Source organism: Pinus tabuliformis, chromosome 6 (assembly GCF_031772625.1).
Source record: "Pinus tabuliformis cultivar Carrire ecotype Pingquan chromosome 6, CPIR1, whole genome shotgun sequence".
NCBI classification, from domain to species: Eukaryota; Viridiplantae; Streptophyta; class Pinopsida; order Pinales; family Pinaceae; genus Pinus; species Pinus tabuliformis.
In genome coordinates, this window is record NC_142292.1 from 474,132,926 (window position 1) to 474,139,574 (window position 6,649).

Consider the following 6,649-nt stretch of genomic DNA (forward strand, 5'->3'; position numbering starts at 1 on the left):
TTTTTTAAAATAGTTTCAATTAGAATTGTGTTAGCATTAGTCGCTTTGCTTGATTTAGAATTGCAGCAACTAGATGTTAAGACTGCATTTTTACATGGAGACCTAGATGAAGAAATTTATATGGAACAACCGGAAGGGTTTGTTCAGCATCGCAATAAGAAATTTGTCTACAGGCTCAAGAAATCATTGTATGGCCTCAAGCAGTCGCCTCAGCAATGGTACAAGAAGTTTGATTCTTTCATGTTGAGTCAGAAATATATAAGAAGTGAATATGATCATTGTGTTTATTTTAAGCAATTAAATGATGGTATGTTCATTATCTTAGTGTTATATGTTGACGATATGCTTTTAGCAAGCAAAAGCATAGTGGAGATCAACAGGTTAAAGGCTGAGATGGCAAGGACGTTTGATATGAAAGATCTGGGAGCAGCAAGATAGACTTTGGGCATGGAGATTTTCAGAGACAGGAGCAATGGTAAGCTATGGCTATTATAACAGAAGTATATTGAGAAAATGCTCGTGAGGTTTGGTATGAACAATGTGAAGCCTGTGTCAGTCCCTTTAGCTTCCAATTTTAAGCTTTCTTCCAGTTTATGTCCTAATACAGATGAAGAAAAGGAATATATGTCTCGAATTCCATATGCCAATGTAGTAGGATGTTTGATGTATGCGATGGTTTGTAGTCGACCAGATATTTCACATGCAGTTGGAGTTGTCAGCAGGTATATGGCAAATCCAGGTAAAGAACACTGGTCAGTAGTGAAATGGGTGCTTCGGTATTTGAGAGACACAAGTGATTATTGTATCACTTATAATAAAAGCAGTGAATTTGTTTGTGGATATGTTGATTCCGATTTTGCAGGTGATTTGGATAAGAGAAGGTCAACATCAGGGTATGTCTTTACTCTTGCAGGTGGAGCTATTAGCTGGATGTCAAAGCTACAAAATATTGTTGCTTTATCCACTACTGAAGCAAAATACATAGCTGCTTCGCATGCTTGCAAAGAAGCGGTTTGGTTGAAAGGTTTGATTGGTGAGTTTGGGAGGTTACAGGACAACATCAAGTTATTTTGTGATAGTCAAAGTGCAATTCACTTGGCTAAGAACCCAACCTATCATAGTAAATCAAAGCATATACCAATCAAGTACCATTTTGTAAGACAAGTTATCACTGAAAGGGGTGTTTCTCTTGAAAAGGTGCATAAGAAGGAAAACTCTGTAGACATGTTCACAAAACCAGTTTTGTTAGAGAAGCTGTGTTGGTGTTTGGCTTCTCTTGGCTTGCAGAAAAGATAAAAATAATAAATGAACAAGGCATCAGGCTAATTGTTGTCAAGGTGGAGATTGTTGAGATTTTCGGTTTTATTAAATTGGGCAGAAATCTCATGTATGTGACAATAATAGGATTAGTTGCTATATTAGCTCCAATATTTTTTGAGGAGTTGTTAATGCATCCTATATTTTTTGTGAGGGAATTTATGATTCAGTTTTATGCTCCAGCTATATAGAAATGTAATCCGTAAGGGATTGGATGTGTGTGTAAGAGTGTGTAGAGAAAGAAGAGGAAATAGGGGAGAGCTGAGAGCATGTGTGAATTATTAGATTTGTTGTAATCTCCTTTGAATAATAAGATTGCCGATGCCTTTGTTCTGGTGGACATAGCCCAGATTGGTTGGGTGAACCACGTTAAATCTCTGTGTTATGTTTTTGTGAGGTTTTTTATTTGTGTTGTGTATGTTTATATTTATTCCAGCTGCGCTTTGTTTAGTCTAACATATGTAATATTATATGTGAAGGTTAAATTTTAATGAAACATTTATGATGCATATAAATACTTACTAAAAATTAGAAAAGTTAATATAATTGCTTATCAAAAATGATATTGTTTTATGATGATTTGAAAAAAAGAAAAATTATAGGAGCTCTTTCATGTGTATAAATTTCTAAGTGTGGATTAGGAACTTTGTCTCATCAATTGATATATCTATTATCAAGCATAACTAACTTTTCTCTTTTATAATTCTTAGCCAATAGAAATAAGAAATTCTTATAATTCTTAAAGGTTATATGAAATGCTGAGATCATATTTGATTATTTTCACAACTTTTGGAAGACGAATTTAATGGAACAAAAAAAAGGATCATGTTGTAATAGTGTAGAGATAAGTGAATGGATAGGAACAAATAGGTTGGATTTAGAGGATTGTTGAGCTATAAGTGGTCGAATTCATCATTAATCTCTATTATGTTGTCTTGCTTCGAGGACGTTGCTTCTCAAGAGGGGAGGATAATAAAAGAACTATGTTAACCAACACTTACAAAAAAGATGGTAAGGGAAACCTTGACACACTACTTATGGTATGATGGCGCAAGACCAAATTGACACCTATAGGATGGAAAAAGAGAAGTTAAAATGGGGAGAATGTGAAACACCTTAGCATAAAGGAAATAACCTCCTACCTAGTCAAGTATTATTGATAAGTAATGTTCCCCATTGAACAACAACAATAAGGAAATTCTTAGATAATGGAAGTTGATTAAAGCTCAAAAAACTTCATTGGGGTGTATACCTAGTGAATAAAATAGAAGTGATAGGTTGAAAAATGAAAATATAATAAAGCCTATGACCAACTTATGTGATGATAGTGAGGGAGTGCCTTCATCGTAATGGAAAAGTCTATTAAGGATATGAACTAAGCGGATTCAACAACATGAATGATGATTAGGAATGTATTTGAGGGTCACACTAATGACTGATATAATTTAAAAAGTGTCAAGATAGGAAATTGTGAACACTCATAAGTAAGGAATGATAAACTAGGAAAATGTTTTAAGATTTAGATGGTCAAGTTAAAAATTAATCTACCTTTGGAAAAATAAATCGACTATGAAAATTAACGAGAAAAATCCTAGCATGAAGTGTAAGAAGGAAGGTTGATGGAAATTCTATAACAAGGTCATGAGAAGAATTATGCAGAAATTAACATATCAACTAATAAATGGTGAATTTGACTAATCTATACTCATTATTTCACATGTGGATTGATGACCTATTAATACTTCACATAAAACAATGTACTGAGTTTGTGTCATTAAGAAGTTAATTTTCAAGCACACCAAGCATATAAAACCTTTTGGTGGATGATAATGGTAGTAGTAGTTTCATGCTTCAAATATAAGCTAAAGATAGTGTTTGACAAGCCAAAAGTGAAGGGAAATAATCCTTAGTCCAACTTGAGGAATGATGCACCTATAATAAAATAGAACAAGTGGTATTGAGAAATGAGATCAACCAATCTTTCTGAAGGTGAACAATGATGATTACTAGGTGATGGATAAACCACTGGAGATTAATTATCCCTTTGCACAAGTGGATTAATTATGACAAAAGACTTAAATAATGATGGCCTAATGTTTGTGTGTCATTGAGTAGAATGATACTAGAATGGATAAGCAAAATATGAATAGTGATCATGGAATTTTAATTTTGGTGTTAATGAGTTAAGAATAATTGTTAAACCATTAATATCTTAATGATGAATTTCACTAAATCTCACTGGGAAAGAAGAATACATGGCTAGAAGTTAAGGCTAAAGATGGTGAGGTTCATTTAAAATTTAACGATGTACATAAAATGAGTATACCTATGGTATAAATCATCAAATTCCTAGTGAAAGAAGTGGAAATGATTATCTAAAATTAATTGACATCTTGGTGAAAACATGACACTAACAATATTGGTGAGATAGCCTAAATCATAGAGGGATGTTGAATAATCTTATTTCATAGTTGGTATTCATTGTTTATACAAACAAATGAAATGTATTTTTCTAATGAACCATGATAAGAATGTTTATAGTGTTGTTTTGGGAAGTTTTAGCGTTCTTGGATAAATGCCTAACCCTCTAGACTAGTAGCTTAGTCTAGAAACAACAGTATAAAGCATTCTCTACCTTTTCTATAAACAATAGATAAAATAAGAGAACAAAACCTACTTGTAGCTTCCGCTTGTTCCTTATCTCCCTTGACCAATTCTGTTGCTCCCTCTACTTAAGCCGCTTGAGAAGTACCTGCACACAGACAGAAACAAGAACCCATCAAAGCATATGATAATGATCTATTAACTAAACATAGCATGGAATCAAGCACATGATAAGCATATGAAAGCATCAAAAGACAATACAAGCATATGGAAAAATCTTTGAAAACTTTATTAGTGAAAGGAAGAGTTACAACCCAATTTCCCTAATTCAGCATCACTCCTCCAGTTCAATCCCATCCTCTCCTCACAACAAGCAAGACACTTTGACATCATTACAACACTTGCAATCAACTCAAATCTCACACCAATAGCATCTCCCTATAATTCAATAATTTCCAGCCCCTGATCACTTAGATGAGTAGTCTTTTTATAGGTGAATGAAGGAATTTATGCCATGAATGGTGATAATGAATGCCCTCCCAAATTTAGAATTCAATTCCATGGAAGAAGGGATAAGGGAATTGATGTTCCTTAACTCAATTCCTCATTCAAATACGAACTCAATGGAGTGGATAGCCTTGAGAAACTTCTAAAGGCATCCAATGGATAAGAAATCTTTCAAACCCTCATGGAAATTCGCTCAAATTCGCCCAGCACAGGCCAAAGAGGGACCAAGTGTGCTACATAGCACCCTGACGGTGTACGGTTTGCATTGCAGCGCACCCTAATGAAGGCCTACCTGTGCTAATCTTCTTAGAGGCAGTTTCTGGATGTTTTCCATGATGGAACTTCTTGGCAAAAGAGGCATTCTGATGTTTAACTTCTTTAGGACATGTAACAACTACATTAGGGGTTGATGGGCCTTAATAGTATTAATCTATAAGTTGGGGTTGATGTTCCCAAATGGATCTGTAACAGTTTCCCCCTAAAGCATGAAGTCGTAAATATATATGTCGAGTGAAATGTTTTATCATGAGGAGAGAAGGTTTCGAAGTGGAAGGTGACCTGCATCAATTACAATACATATATCATGATAGTTTGATTTTCTCTCATGAAATTGTTGAGGGAAGGCATACCCATGCTCAGCTTATAAACTTTCATTACATGTACAAATATAGTCGTCTACAGATATAGACCCATGAATGGATGACCATGAATGTAAGGCCATTTGTACATTTTATTTTGTGCTCCTGAAAATATCGCAGCCTGGATGGATGAAACCAGATCCAGGGTCTTCAATCTCGTTCAATCTTTCGCTCAAGTACAAGTCTAACCATGTGAATAGATGATATGAAGTCGAACATGGGAAGACATCATTTGATTACCAGCCAATGATGTAAGCCGTTAACAGACGCGAGAGGAATCGCCGATAATGATAATGACCCTCAAGGTACTACAACACATTTCGCATGGTGTGAATAAATGATTTGATGTCAAACACCATATAAAGTCTTTCGGTCGAAGTTCAGTGATGTCAACCCATCGCCGGAAGCGAGAAACCTACCATTGATTAATGCAAGCCTTAAGGTACTCAAGGGGTGTTTCTAAGTCAACTTCTTGGATGATGTGCTGATGTCGACAAGAAGCGACTCGTCACAGGAGGGCCTTGATGTATCCCACATCAATGAAACTAAACGAGGTAAATGATTTTGGAGATGAAAAATCGACTTACAAAAAAAAGGTTCAGGAATGGCGGTCATGAAAATGAAGGTTTATGGTATTGCAAAGGATGAAGTTTGAATTGAATGACTTCTCTTGAACATGTCGGCGACACTAAGATGAATTGGTAGCACTGACCCAAAACAAAGTAATGGATGGTATGATAGACCAACAATGCGATAACCATCAAGTTGAATGACCCAACCCACATAGTCACGATGATGAGGTGAAAGTGTCATGTTCAAGAGCGACTTGTTATCATAAAGTGTTTTCCCCTTTTTCCAATTTTCCCTAGTCATTGCTGACCAGTACCTCTTTATTTTGATATCAAGCTTGAGGAGGATAACATATGATTGTTGTATAATTTCACCCTTCGGGTGGATCCATTGCTATTTGATGCTTTAATGAGTCTAGCGAAGGTGAAACTCGACCTTGTCTAGATGGACAAGTTTGTCGCTATTTGATATTTTTAACGAGTTTAACAACAAAGACAACTCGGTCCTTTTCATGTTTAGAGAGTTTGAAATGGGACGAAAAGGAAACTCCACAAGTTTTTTTTGTAAAATAATCTCTCAAGTTCGGAAAAAAGAGTAAAATAATACAAGAGAGATATTGTTTCCAATCCTTTAACGAGCTGGAATAAACAAGCAATCGACAATCTTTTCATATTTAGAGAGTCTGAAAAGAGTTTAAAGAGGACTCCAAGGGGGTTCCTTTTTTCGTTTTAACAAAGCTCGAAAAAGAGACAAAAGTTTGCTTTGTGGTCAAAGATGTTCAATTTACACCTAAGCATGTCAAATTCTACTTTTCAACTGTTAAACCTGCTCAAAACTCCATCAAAGTGGATTAAAAGTACCTCCTCATGGATAAAATGAATAAGAACTAATGTTACTCGATTAACGTGCAAGAAATAAACATAAAACAAGTTTTATCATTCATTTTTACCATTTCACTTTTACCCTTTGACTTTGGAGCTCTGGAGCAGTTTTCTACCTCGAAGTTCAGTAGC